Raw genomic sequence first — 15,768 nt, 5'->3', positions numbered from 1 at the left:
ATGATGCTGCTATCATCAACATTCACATATGTAGCTTTTTGTGAACATATGTTTTAATTTATCTTACCTAAATAATAGTTTGATGCAAAAGTAATTGTGGTCTTTGCCATTAAAAGTGTGGCATGTGCTTGTAATCCCAGCTACCTGGAAGTCTGAGACAGGAGAATTGCTTGAACTCGGGAGGAAGAGGCTGCAGTGAGCCGAGATCACACCACTGCACTCCAGCCTGGGCGCAACAGAGCAAGACTCCGTCTCAAAAAAAAAAAGAAAAAAAAAGTATTGTATTGAAAGTAATGCCATTAAAAGTAATGGAAAAAACCGCAATTAGTTTTGCACCAACCTACCTAACCTAAGAGTGAGGTTGCTGGGTCTTACAGCAAGTCAATTCTATGTTTAAGTCCATAAGAAACTGATAAACTATTTTTCAAAGTCACTGTACCATTTTGCATTCCTACCAGCAATGTGTGAGACTTCTAGTTGCTTTACATCCTTGTCAGTACCTGGAACTCTCTATCCTTCTAATTTCAGCTTTTTTAGTGGGTGTGTAGGCATATCTCAATGTTAAGGGTTTTAATTTGCATTTCCCTGATGACTAATAATGTTAAGCATTTTTTTGTGTGTGTTTTCTGACCATTCATACATTTTGTCTATTGAATTGTCTATTGATTTTTTTATCTAGGATTTGTCTTCTTACTACTGAGTTGTAAGAGTTCTCTATATATTCTGGATATAAGTCCTTTATTAAATACGCATTTTATAAATAGTTCTTCCCATTCTATAGCTTATCTTTTCATGTTTTTAACAGTGTTGTTCAAAGGGTAAAATTTTTATAACTTTGAGGAAGTATAACATCAATTTTTTTCTTTCATATTTTTGTATCCTATCTAAGAATGCTTTATCTAACTCAGAGTCACAAAGATTGTCTCTGATATCTTGTTCTAGGTACTTTAAAGTTTTAGCTCTTACATTTAATTATATATTCTGTTGTAAGTTAATATTTATGAACATGTAAGGTAATGGTTGAGTTTTTTTAATATACAAATAGCCAATTGTCATTTGTTGAAAAGACTGCCCTTCCCTCAGTTTTCTTATTTCTAAATATTTTATTTTTATGCTATTGTAAGTGAACTATCCAATTCGATTTCCATTTGTTTGTTGCTAATATATGCAAGTAAGACTGCGGTTTAGAAAACAGACTGCAGCCTACAAAAAACGCTATTGGAACTAAAAAGTTATTTTAGCAAAGCTCTAGTCTATTTTCCAAACTCAACCAATTATTTATTAGAGTTTTGGATTTAAAAGATAATATAAGCTAATTATGAAAGATCAAGAATTAGAAAAGTGAATAAAGAAAATATTAATGACCTTTTTCTGTCTCATCCTTAATCCCTCCTCCTTGAAGCAACCAGTCTTTATACACATTTCTTACATTCCCACATTCAAGCAGGTATCCAGTTAACTTTTCAAAATCTGTGGCGGAGGAGAGGTGCGATGTGCTCAGTAAAAGAAGAAAAAGCAGAATTAGCCTGCCAGACTTTCTGTCCCTGTTTCTAAAATCTGTCCCATGGGAGAACAAACCGAGTTGTCAAAGAAAGGAAAAGTGCAAAGGGGAATTACAGAAACAAGCAGAGCGTCTAGAAAGAAGCAAAGGAGAAGGTTGTCTTTATAAACAAGAAAAAGCATTTCCCACTGAATTAGAGAGGGGAGACAGGTCTCTAAGTCCTAGAGGAGCAAAGAACAAGGGGTGTAAGACCTTTGAGAAAAATAGTATCTTTGGAAATTTACAGATGACACTATTGGAAACCTTGTAAAGATTGTTATGTCTCAACTGTGGTATGAAAACAACAATGATCCTCAAACCTAAAGTCACAATGGAAAAAGAACAAATACACAATGAGATGCAGCCTGCTTGAAAAAAAAGCTAATGATCAGAGAGGACCACCAGCCGAGGCATTGTAACTACCTTTGATTACTCAAGACCCAACAGGGGCCTACAAGAATGATAAAGCTAGAATATTTCACCAGGGAGTATGGCCAAATCAAATTACTTTATAAAGAATGGAATGCAACATTTTGTACCTCATGAATCTATTTTGAAGGACTTAGAAATAAAATTTTCTACAGCTTAAAGACTACAGCCTATTTACTGAAACTCCTAGATGGATGGTGGATTATGAATGTTTGAATAGTCCTAAAGTTCAGGAAGTCTGAATTCTAGTCTTGTCTGTGCTTGAAATATGATGTGTGGCTTTGAGCAAATGTCTTCTTCAAATTCTCCACATGTGAAAATTAGATGTCTTAAAATATGCCTTCTAAATAAACCTGAATTTTTGAAGTTCTGTTACAAACTACCAGAATATTGTGATATAACCAAAACACAGAATAAATACTAAATAATAAAATGCAGAGTAAAAATACAAAGAACTCATCCAGATAGCATTATCTAGCAACTTCATCTCTCAAATCATTGCAAAGACCTTGTAAGAGCAAGAAACTCCTCAATGAATGATCTAACGCTCCATCTTTTGTTCTTTGGAAAGCCAGCCCCTCAGACATTAGTTCATTTGCTCTTGGCTTACATACCATTCTCATAAGTTGCTTCTCCCAAGTCCATTAGATTAGAAGCAGCAAACTAAAGGTAGAGGAAGGCGATATGAAGTTCAAGAACAAAAATAAGGATAATATCACAAACAACTGAAGAGAACAAACCTCAATAACAGATATAATCACTCCCAATCATACTCTACTGAAACTAGTACTGTGGCATATATCAATTCATGATGACTAAATCTATAGGTTTGGAAATGGAAGGGATTTGGAATTTATCCAATGAAACTTGCTAAATGTAATGAAGTAAATCAAGCCAAAGCCTAGGGAGATGATTGAGGGGATCTCTCAATTAAGGTAATCTCCCCATACACACACACACACACACACACACACACACACACACACACCCCTACTTAATCATTGAGTTGAAATAAGAATCTTAGTCCTACTTTATTACTCTAACAATTGATTTTGAATTAAGCAAAGATTACATTTCTTAAGGTATACTCTATATCAGTCTTGTCCAACACGTGGCTGAGGGCTGCCTTTGAATGTGGTTTGAATGTGGCCCAACATAAATTCATAAACTTCCTTAAATCGTTATGAGATTTTTTTGGCTGTTTTTTTGAGTTCATCAACTATCGTTAGTGTTAGTGTATTTTATGTGTGGCCCAAGACAATTCTTCTTCCAATGTGGTCCAGGGAAGCCAAAAGATTAGACACCCCTGCTCTATATTGTCAGCAAGGAATTTGATCATCTATTTTAGCAAGAGAAGACTCCAGTGTGGTAAAAATTTTAAGTATCTCTGGATGTATCAATAAAAACATATTGTTGAACATATCATCTCTCAATACAGTTGTATAAATTATAAATGACAGTGTGTGCATGTCTGTGCACATGTACATGTGTCTCTATGTTTGTGTGTGTATATATGTTAAGAAGCACCCAATGGTGTGCTGCAGTCAACTCATACAACCTCTCAAGAGCCATTTTGTATATCTTTGCTTAACACCACATTAGAGACATCTCACAGATAGTTTGAAATCAGCCATGGTGGGAATATTTACATGACCAAAGTTGGCCAAAGAGTCTCAACAAATTGAGACTTTTTTTTCAGGAGATCTGATTGCTAAACATTTACCAGCATACCGTCTGATAAGGTGTATTACCACATACACATGTTTCTTGAAAAAAAATACAGCTTTAAAAAATACATTCAGATTATTGAATACATACAGGGTAAATAACATTATCTGTAATTTTGTACTGTTGATACTTTAAGCGTTTCACTTGTTCTTATAAACATTGAAACTGAGAATCATTTTTCTTTAAATATAAGAAGGAAAGAAGCAAGGTCTTTTTCTATTACTGACACCTTATTGCACAATTAATAAGATGAATAGGAGAGAGAAAATATACACCTGTTCAAACTTGCCAAGCAGTACTTTAACATGTTGTGAGCAAAAACCAGCATCCCAGTTCTGTAGTTTGCTGTGTGATGAGATGCAGAGTATATCGCCAACCACATCCCATGTTCCATATGCAGTCCCAACAGCTTAACAACAATTTTTTAACGTCTCTTTATGAATTTGAGAGGTCTGGAAGAATGGAGTACAAGTGAAGTGCCACATGACAAGAGTCCAGAAGTTTCAGACCTAATTCATCAAGTATATATAATATTTACAAGTCCTATATATATTATTGCCAATTACTTTTGCTTTTACAAATCCTTCTGAAATGAATGTGGTTCTTTCGCGATTGGCTCCAGTCGGATTTTTCATGGTTAAAAGGGGTCTCTTTTACATAGTGACCAAAAGCATTGCTGGTATATTATATGTGATAATAAGATAGTTCCCCTAGCTCTATATACCCACCTTGTAAAATGGAATATAAGTCATACTAAATCTTTATTAAAAGAGACCAAAGATTAACTAACATAATACAAGTAAAGGTTTTAAAACTGATAATATAAAGTGGTTCAGTTTTATATACTGGTACTGTGAATGCAGGCAACATTCTTCTTATTTAAAAACAGTTTTATTGAGATGTAGTTCACATACCATATATTTCATTCATTTAAAATGTAGAATTCAATGACTTTGAGTATATTTACACAGTTGTGCACCATCACCACAATCAATTTTATAATATTTTCATTCCCCCAAGAAAACCTTATACCCCTTAGCCATCACCCTCCAATCTCTTCAATTCCTCCTTCCCCCACCAGCCCTAGGCAACCACTATTCTACTTTCTGCCTCTAAGTATAAGTTTTCCTATTTTGGACATTTTATATAAATGGAGTCATATCATATGGGGTACATTGTGACTGGCTTCTTTCACTTAGCATAATGTTTTCAATGTTCATCCATGTTATAGTATTACATTTCTTTATATTGCCAAATAATATTCTATTATATGGATATACCACATTTTGTTTATCCATTCATCAACCTGTGGGCATTTTTGTTGTTTTTACTTTTTGTCTGCTATGCATAATACTGTTAAGAATATTATGTACACGTTTTTGCATGAACATATGTTTTCATCTCTCTTGGGTATATACCTAGGAGTAGAGTTGCTGCGTAGCTCTAGGTTTAGCCATTTGCGGAACTGCCAGATTGTTTTCTAAAGCAACTGCACCATTACATTCCCACCACAGGTGTCATTCTTATTCAGCCAAAATACCTAGGGAAACTATGGAATCCCACTTAAAACCCCAACAATCCAGTCAATTAATATTTTCTTTCCTTTATTCTGCCCATTTATTTTAATTCAATAGCTGCTCACTATATAGACAAGTCGGCGACTACTAACATGACTATTCTATTCTAACGCTGTTGGCTTTCTTTTCAAAACACCCAACATTTTAAAGCAGTTTTTATCTTAAATTTTAATGAAGGAAAATTCGGTGGTGGTAATTAACGTAAGGTTTGGTGTTACTAAGACAAACTCAAACACAATGGCTGTAGCCAGGTCAAGAGGCCTTATTTAGAAGGTTTCTTCCTCAACACCCACATGTAGAGGACACAAAAAAAATGTGGTTCTAATTTTTTACAGGATTACAGTCAATTAAACTTGCATAATGTTCGTCTCTTCTGGATCCATTTTCAGTGAGTGAATTTGAGAAAGTCATACTGTAAGAGATGGCTCAACAAACCAAAACTCACATTAAACAAAAGAAAGACTTTGATACGTCAATATTCTCCCCTTCTGTTTTGGAAAAAGTGACCACTGCACTAATGACTACACATTACATTGAAGCAGCAGCATCTTACATTATCTTTCCAGTCCATCCAATTATTCACCTCTACATGTTTATGTACCACTATCAGCAATTGTTCATGGAAAGAATTTATGCACAAATCACCAAAAAATTCCAAAAGAGTCTTGGAAAAGAAGAAATGGCTTTTATTTTAGGGAGGAAAGGGAGCCAAATGCACCTATTAATATTTTCTTCTTTCAAATATTATAGAACCAAAGTGAATGATTGGTTTAGAGAACAGTAAAATTGCTAAACAGTAAAAATGTCCTCATGGACCCCCATAGAACACTGTTGAGGTAACCTTATAGATGCACCTGTTTACATCTGCCTAACTCCCCTATCACACTGAAGCTCCTTGAGAACAGCACTTTGTTTTCTCTTCTTGTAGCATCCCCATAATGACTCGCATCCAATGAGAGTTTCATAAGTGTTTTCTAAAAGGCATTAATAAGATAAAGAGGAATATGATAAGACTAAAAACACAGGTCATCTATAATTTGCACCAGGGGCAACACTGCTGCCCAGTTGGTAGTTATTATCAGTAACGCACACTAATCCTGCTTCTGCCAAAAGCCTAGCTGGCACCTCTGAAATGATGACACATTCACAGAACAACAGGCCAGTGCTACATGTAATTGCCAAGTATAGTGGTTGAACAGGAAATAAGGAATATTTGATGCCACTGAATTGGTAGGAGATGAATTCGGGTGCCTTGAAAAAAAATTCCACTTATTTTTTCAGCTTCTAGATACCAACATACTTATATGTCAAAATTTGTGGGAAAGTTTCAGTGGCCCAGAATGTTAAAAAATCAGTTTTTTTTCCCCATCGGGAATCCTCTTACATCAGTTGGATAAAAAGAAACCACAGAAGTACTTTTCATAATGTCTTAGCTTACCATGAAGTGCCACTTGAAGCACATTCTCTCTAATCCCCCAAATCCTTGAACAATGCAGAGCACTGAGAGATCAAACTCAATCCTGTGATATTCCAAATTAATTTCAGAAGAAGTCTTTGCACATGTCTTCAGTATACTTTTTAACATGAATCTCATCCTACAAGGACAAGACTAGGCATGTGAAGTTTTGAATTCTAATTCCAGTTTATCTACTGGGATCCTCAATGAATTACTTAATATCATTCAGCTTGTTTTTAGATTTTTACCTCAATCAATTTTACCTAATATCCGGGTTACAGAGTTGTTGTCAAGATCAGATGAGTTATGCTGGTGAACCTGCCATGTATATGGGAAAGCACTTCACAAATACACATTAGTGTAGTCAACATCCTGTGTGCTTTAGCCAAAGATGTTATTTTTATTTTTGTTAGGGAGATAAATTTCCTATTTAAGTAGTAGATACTTCGAAGATATTAATACATCATTTTGGACTGCCACTGGATTGCAATGATTTTCAAAATCCGTAAGAAATATAATAAACATATAAATAATATGTGGTGGAATGTAAAAAAATTGCCTCTGAAGCAAAGAAAATGGTTTTCTTTAAATCAAATTATGTGGTCTTAATTTTAATTCCATCTTAGACTCAGTTCCTTTAGTTGTGAAAAATAATTATCACTTCCCATTTTGGGGGGTGGTATTGAGAAATAAATAAGATATGTCATAAAGGATCTGGCATGTAACAGATACCAAATTAAATATAGTTTCTCTTCCCTCACCATTCATTGGTTACAACACTATAAGCCATAGATCATAAAATCAATGTTTGCATTAAGAGGATTATACAAGGGACTAGGGCTGCTCTACAAAGTCACTTACATAAGTTTATACATGAAGTTGAGCATAAACAGGAACCAAAGCAAAAACTCCAAAATCACCCAAACTCTTCACACCTTCCCCAAACACATCACGTTCTCTCGTCATATTTTGTAGTGAAAGAAAAGGAAAAAAATCAAGTCTTCTTCACTCATGCTGTTGATGTTCTAAATTACCACCGGTGACTTTCAGTGTTCCACTTCTGCAGGATTTAGTCTGCAAACTCCACCCCCTGGTAAATCCTGCTGTGACAATAGATTTGATGTTGCCCCTTTCTATTGAACAGAGTAGAGTTTTAGAGACTGTCCCATCATTTTCAGGTCCAGTCACAGGACCTGAATTCAACTTGAAGAGGTCTCTGCTTGTCACACTTTCTTTCAGTTCCCATCTCTTTTCCTCCTTCCCTCCTTCCCTACCTTCCCTTTCTCTGGTCCACAATTAATAGACTCTGGAGTGACAAGTCCCACTTCTTAATCATTCTCTAGGCCATGACATCACCAAGTGTTCCAACATGACACTTCCAGGGTGCTAATGTTGCCATTCTCCAAACAAACTGCTTGGAACCTTCTGTCCAGAGTTTTGTTTTTGGTTTTTTGGTTTTTGTAAGAGACAGTGTCTTATTTTGTTGCCCAGGCTGGTCTCAAACTCCTGGGCTCAAATGATCCTCCAGCCTCAATCTCCCAAGTAGGTGAGACTACAGGCATGAGCCACCAGGCCTGACTTAGAGCTTTGCTATCTGAGCCCCCTGAAAACCAGTATACTTGGGAGCACAGGTACGGGATATCTAGCTCAGTGTACTATCAAAGACTTCCTGGGGCATGGGATGAAATACTTTTTGAGGAGAGGGAGGAGATGCTGGAGAGAGAGACAATAAGGAATCCCAGCCAATTAGGTTTTGTTATGTATAACTCTCAAGGCAGATATATGTTTCCGTGATGTGCACTATACGTGATATAGGGGGAATATCCAATGCTAACATAGATTGAAAGTCCAGCGAGTGAACAAAGTAAGAAAAGAAAAAGCATAAAGTTATATTCTACTTTGCAAAGTAATATTAATTGCACATACTTAAAAAATCTTATTCTTTTTGCTTAATCACCACTGAGATTGATAATTAATATATAAATTATTAAATGTTTTAAGTTAATTTGTATAAATATTGCTGGACTAGTATGTGTATGTCAGCCTTCTTAGAATCTTGCTCTTATAGCATGTTCATCTGCCATAAACTTATCTGCTCACAACTTTTAAAAGTATAAAGTAAGATCTTATATAACTAGGTACATGTTTCATGAGACATTAATAATTGAAATGACCAATTGCTTGATTACATAAGTTAATTAGTTAATGTCTCAATATTTATTTTAATTCCTCTACTAGAACTACATATTTATTGACTTTTCTTTACATATGTTCTTATAATATGAAAAGAAATGTAAATGAAACAGAAATACAAATAAACACATCTGTCTTAAATGCACTAAATTACACCAAAAGAAGTGGATACAAAATTTGTTAAGCTCTTATTGCAGTTCTATTTTATTTTTACTTTTAGACACAGCGTCTCACTCTGTTGCCCAGACTGGGGTACAGTGCTGCAATGTTGTCCAAAATATCTGGAACTCCTGGTCTCAAGCAGTCCTCCAGTCTTAGCCTCCCAAAACTCTGGGATTACAGGAGGGAGCCACCATGCTCAGCCCTGTAGTTATATTTAAGTACATCGATGGTACTTACGTTTGGCACTGAATTGTTCTGTCATTATGATTTGCATGAAGGAGAAGAAAAATCTCCTTGAACACAAGGTTAAATTGGTAAATTTGAAAAGATAATATGGAGTTGCAAGCACTCTACTGATAACTACTTATCCATGTTTTACCAGCTATTTCCATGACTCTGCTACCTTCTTTTTCCAAGTCAATTTCTTAAATGACCAGAATATCATATATCATAATCCCCATATACACATATAAGAAATAAAGGTTCTTTTAGGGTATGGGTGGAGTGAATTTTGATTCTTTAAGCAAGGGTGAAAAATCTTGCTTTTATCCCTATTATACACGCAGGAAAGCAAGAAGATATTTTAGCCGTACTACTGTGTTCTATTTTTACCTTGGAATGTACGTCTTTCTATGCTCCCCTCCCATCCCACATTAATTCTCCAGCAGCTCATACATATGGCTGTATAAGTCAGGGCCTTCATTTCTAATAATTTTCAACCAAAAGACATACTTTATTTTTTAACTGGAGCATAGCTAATAATGCAGATGAAATCTGGGCCTGGTAACATTTGATCTGGCCTCAGATGAGAGAAGCTAGGTGGCATCAGCCTTTTCTGATCTAATCTGCAGCCAAGGAGTGGCACCAGTGTACAAGTGACATGCATATCACATGTATCAGAGAGGAAGCTCAATCTGTAAGGCAGTAAGACTTTCTCACATCCCAGCATGGGTGCTGGCCCTGAGCTGCAGTTCCAGTAATTGACATAGTTGCCCAATGCTACAAAACAAACTCAGAAACTATTCTCATTAGACATCCCCCTGCTTTGTGACTCTGTTATTGTAAAACCCAAACACTGAGCCCCATACCAGCGTGGCTCTGTTTTTAATTAGTTCTGATGGCATTGGGCTGTAAGCCAAAGAAAAAATGAACTTCCTGTGACTGAGGCTTGTTGCTCAGTATGTTGCTTCCTTCTTAGAGAGATTGTTTTCACAACATTTTATGAAAAGGACTACTGACAGAAATAATATAAGTTTTTACTGCTTTTGATATTTTTTTTCAGGCCTATAAAAAGCAGCCAAAAGTCAGATTTGTACAGTTACAATGCCATTATTTAGTCTTTTTTGCGACCCAGTTGATTTGTCTTTTGATTAAAGACATCCTATACGATTCATTTTTTTAATGGAGAAAACACAGGCTTCTGTTAAAATTTTAAGACCATGAATGTTTTAGTGTTTCCACTAAATTAATTTGGTGATATATTTTTTACTGCCTGGGTCACTGCCAGCATAATGTTAGAATTGAGATGCTGGTGAGGTCACCTTCGGAAAACAAGGAAGTAAAGGGCAGATGGGAATTTCAGACAGATGAAGAAAAATTTAGACAAATGCTGGAATCCTATACAAGATGAGACTTCCCTGGTCACTGATTTTTTTAACCTATTCAGGACCTTTTGAAAATCCTTTCAATTTCTGAGTCTCTCCTCCTGAAGTTAGAAGCTGGGCATTTGCTTGCCCACATCCTCTTGTAATTTGTTATGACATGTGACTTAGGCTCTGCCAATTAGACCCATCCACTTCCAACTTCAATTTGGAAGAAAGTGAAAGGAGAAAGGAGACACCGCATAGAACTCCTTCCTTCTGGCAAGAGAGGCATAGGGCTATCTAGCAGCCAGGAGCCGCAGTGGCCCAGGTCTTACTGGCACCTTGAATCAGTGTCAACAGCACCCTGTGCAAAGCTTTGTACAAAAGTGGCAATCATGGGGTCTCTATCAAATCAGTGCAGCAGTGGGATTGGGTACCCTATCTGGATGCATAGCCTTCAAGTTTGACTCCTGGCTCTCCTAAAGATTCAGTGAGATGGTCAATCACCTTTAACAATTTACTTTTCTACTTATCTTAGCTAGAGTGACATTTGTTTTTGGCAAACAGGAACTCTAGTACAACCATATTGACTCTATCCTATGCTTCCAGTAAACAGGTAAGAAGACGGTGTTAAGCAGCAGTGAAGAAAAGAGTCTTTGGAGTCAGTAGGACATGGTTTGGAATCCTAATTCTTCCACTTAATGGTTGTGTGAACTCAAGACAATTGCTTAACTCTACTGAGCATTCCTTCACCTGAAAAATGAGAATGTGCAATCCACAATTTATTAATTTCTTCAAAAATTTTAGTAAAATACGGTTGTAGTTATTATAAGTACCACTAAGATGGGCATTTATGTGATTTTTTTCAACTCCTTTTAGGTATGGATATAAATTTTATTTTAAATAAGTAGATATTTACTTTATTTGGGTTCAGGCTTAGAGAATCACTGAATTATAGTCTCAATTTATCTAGACATTGCCTCAGTCATGCCTATGCCTCTAAAAGGGTAATTGTCTGCATTTTTCTCTAAAAGACCAGCGGAGATGTCACTGATTATTTTTTATTCAAAGCTATTCATACATACGAGTACTTTTTGATCAAATGAAATAATTCCTACAATGTTTATGCATCTGTTCCTTTTGAACACTTTTAGTAGCCTGTCAAATTTCTATGCATCCTTCAAAGCACACTGTAAATTCCACCTCCTCTCTGAAACCTTTTCCTGCCTCTTTTGGTCAAATAGGAGTTTGCCTTCTTTGAACACTGATTACATTGTCTCTTGTGACAGTTAATACATTCTTGCTTACTGAAAGTTATTTGTATACATGCCTTAAGTCCCCTCACTGGCATAAACTAGGCTTCTTAAGATGAGGATTCATCTCTGTATCTCCTGTAGCCTTTTGCCAAGTGTTCTGTACATGCCATTCCTGTAAAACATATTATAATCTATAGTACTGTAATATTTTCTCTTAGCTCTGTAACTATATTGGAAGTTCCTTGAAGACACAAGTATTTCTTCCTCATCCTTATATTATCCTTGGTGTCTAATATTCTCCTTCGTGTCTAGCACATATTTGTAGAATTGCATTAATAAACATTAAACTGAAATTTTCTCTATATGTTCACATTTTATTCTTTTTTTTTTTTTTTTTTTTTTTTGAGAGGAGTTTCACTCTGTCTCCCAGGCTAAAGTGCAGTGGCACAATCTTGGCTCACTGCAACCTCTGCCTCCTGGGTTCAAGTGATTCTTTTGTCTCAGCCTCCCCAGTAGCTGGGATTACAGGCATGCAAAAATTTACTTTTGGAAATGAACAACGCAGAGAAAGAAAGCTGCTACTTTATAATGTTAAAAATAATACCTGTTGGCTGGGTGTAATGCTGTCACAAGGAGAGGCATTTGGTAAGGAAATGTAATATATTTCATTGAGGAGTTATGGTTTCATTTACACTGATATAGGGCAAGCAGGTAAGCATGTAAGCAAGAAAATTAAACCATCCACAATCATGGTGAGAGTGGGATATCAGATGCAAATACGATACCTATGTTAAGATTGTGTATTATTTTGTAGTAAAATTCCCATGTGCAAATATGAAATTGCAATATTAATAAATTTACTTAAAATAGTTCTGCTGTTTTAATATATTAACTTGGAAGACCAAAGAGAATTTGAAGTAAGAAAAACATTGTATACAACCTGCAAAATTAACTCCAGAGCTTTAACTTCTAAACCACATCACTTTAAATGTTTTCTAAAGTGATTGTCCTTAGTCTGTGTAAATATATAATATAAAATTACATTGTGTAAACATGAATATACATATGCATATCTGTCTCTGGGTGTGTGTTCTTTGTGTATGTGCATTCTTAAAATTGTTCTTGAAATACTCAAAATAATATTAATTGGAATTACCTTTGCAGCAAGTAAAACACAGTGTTTAGGGAATGAAGAAGTCACTAACTTTCACATTATGCCTTGCTTTAGTATTTGAATTTGTACCATGGGAATTTATTATGTTATGTTTGTGATGTTAATGCAATTTTTGTTTGTTTGTTTTTGGAGATGGAGTTTCGCTCTTGTTGCCCAAGCTAGAGTGTAATGGCATGATCTCGGCTCACCTCAACCTCCACCTCCCTGGTTCAAGCGATTCTCCTGCCTCAGCCTCTTGAGTAGCTGGGATTACAGGCACCTGCCACCACGCCCGGCTAATTTTGTATTTTTAGAAGAGATGGGGTTTCTCCATGTTGGCCAGGCTGGTCTCGAACTCCTGACTTCAGGTGATCCACCCGCCTCGGCTTCCCAAAGTGCTGGGATAACAGGCGTGAGCCACTATGCCCAGCCTAATGTGTTCATTTTTAAACTAGACTACAATAGGGAGTAGACAACGAGTATATCCTTCAACTAATAAATTCTTCCTTTTAACTTTCTGTTTTCAAGAAATATGTGCACTTGATTAAAAGGTCAACCTATAAGGAAGCACCATTATCTAAAAACAAAAATTTGGCTGGGTTTCCTAACTCATGCCTGTAATCCCAATGCTTTGGGAGACTGAGGCAAGAGGATTGTTTGAGGCCAGGAATTTGAGACCAGCCTGGGGAAGATAACATAGAGAGACCCCCATCTCTACCAAAATTAAAACAATTAGCTGGACATGGTGCCATGCATCTGTAGTCCTAGCTACTTTGGAGGCTGAAGTGGACAGATCACTTAAGCCCACAAAGTCAAGGCTTCAGTGAGCCATGATTTCATCACTGCACTCCAGCTGGGCGACAGAGCAACCATCTCTAAAAACAAACAAATAAATGAATGAAATTTATTTTTTATTGTACACTATATATTATTGTAATACACATTTCCTTTATGAAATGTAGATTATAAATAAATAGTATATAAAAATATTCCATAGAAAGCTAAAAAAGATAATCTCATAGAAGCAGAGGATAGAATAGTGGTTACTACAGGCTGAGAAGGGAAGGGGTAGGGTAGATAGGTAGAGTTGGGTTAATGGATACAAAATTGCAGCTAGATAGGAGGAATAAGCTCTACTGTTCTATAGCACTGCAGGGTGATGATACCTAACAATTTGCTGCATGTTTTCAGATAGCTAGAGGAGATGGTTTTGAATGTTCCCAGCACAAATAAACGATAAATGTTTGAGGTGATGGTAATCCCAATTACCCTTATTTGATTATTATACATTGTATACATATATCAAAATACCACACTGTATCCCGTAAACATATAGCATTATTATGGGTCTATTAAATATATTTTTAAAAATATTCCACAGAAGTGTCTATGAAAATATTTTATGGAATAGATATATTCTATGGAATACTATGTAACAAATAAAAAGAAAGAAGTAGGAGAGTGGCATGGAAGGCCCCCCAAGACCTGTCAATAAATAAAAACAAGTCAGGCATGGTGGCTCACGCCTGTAATCCCAGCACTTTGGGAGGCCAAGGCAGGTGGATCATGAGGTCAGGAGATCGAGACCATCCTGGCCAACATGGTGAAACCCCATGTCTACTAAAAATACAAAAATTAGCTGGGCATGGTGGTGCATGCCTGTAGTCCCATCTACTCGAGAGGCTGAGGCAGGAGAATCACTTGAACCTGGGAGGTGGAGGTGGCAGTGAGCCGAGATCACGCCACTGCACTCCAGCCTGGTGACAGTGAGACTCCATATCAAAAAAATAAAATAAATAAAAATATAATAAAAATGGCAAGTTGTAGGACATGACTCACAGTATGATCTGTCACTTTATGTGTGTAAGTGTACAGATATATGTAGGTTATAAAATAACAGAGATCTAAAAAGATGCATACCAAATCGTGATTAGTGCTCCTGGAGAGTCAAATAGTTATTACAAGGAAAGACAATAAAGAAATTTCACTTTTTAGTCTTATAACTCTGTTTGAATGTTTTAAAGTTAAAATATTGTAATATATTTTCTATATAAAAATTTATTTAAATAGGCAAATAAAGTCAACTTTTCTGGAAGTTGGAAAAAGCATTTAATTACTGTGGTAACACTGATTATTCAGTGCTAGGGGTCCAGATAAATAAGCACATTTGAAAACTAAAAAAGGAAATTTCTGGAACACTGAGTTTTCTTGCAATAAAACTATAAGGATGCAGTCTGTTACCATGAAATTTGGATATTGTGCTGAACAACAAACAGGAACACAGAAAAAAGCAATTTGACTATATGTATACACACAATGTTATCACTAAAAATGTAACACCTTGTTCCAAAAACTGTTCTTCTCAATTTATTTTGAGATTGTCACCCAAAATTATTTGTTTTGCTTTATTTCTTGTTTCAAGATTTGAAAGAACAACTGTTAGATATGTCTCAAAGCATGAAGGTAAAAAACAGAAACTGTTTAAAAGAAAACCTTATTAAACATTTTTGTATTGATAAATTCACAAGTAGCTGTCCTTGCTCAGTTGCCAAGTCGCTGTCTTTTGAAGACAAAGTAAAATACTATCTACCAAATCATCATAATGAGAGGCGCAGGCTGGCTTGCCTTCATGCCTCCCCATAAAGACACTTGCTATCCACGTGCTCTCTGTTCCCTTCTAAACATCTGTCA

The sequence above is a fragment of the Theropithecus gelada genome, chromosome 4, assembly GCF_003255815.1.
Source record: "Theropithecus gelada isolate Dixy chromosome 4, Tgel_1.0, whole genome shotgun sequence".
Taxonomy (NCBI): Eukaryota; Metazoa; Chordata; class Mammalia; order Primates; family Cercopithecidae; genus Theropithecus; species Theropithecus gelada.
Note: the sequence above shows the minus strand (reverse complement) of the source record.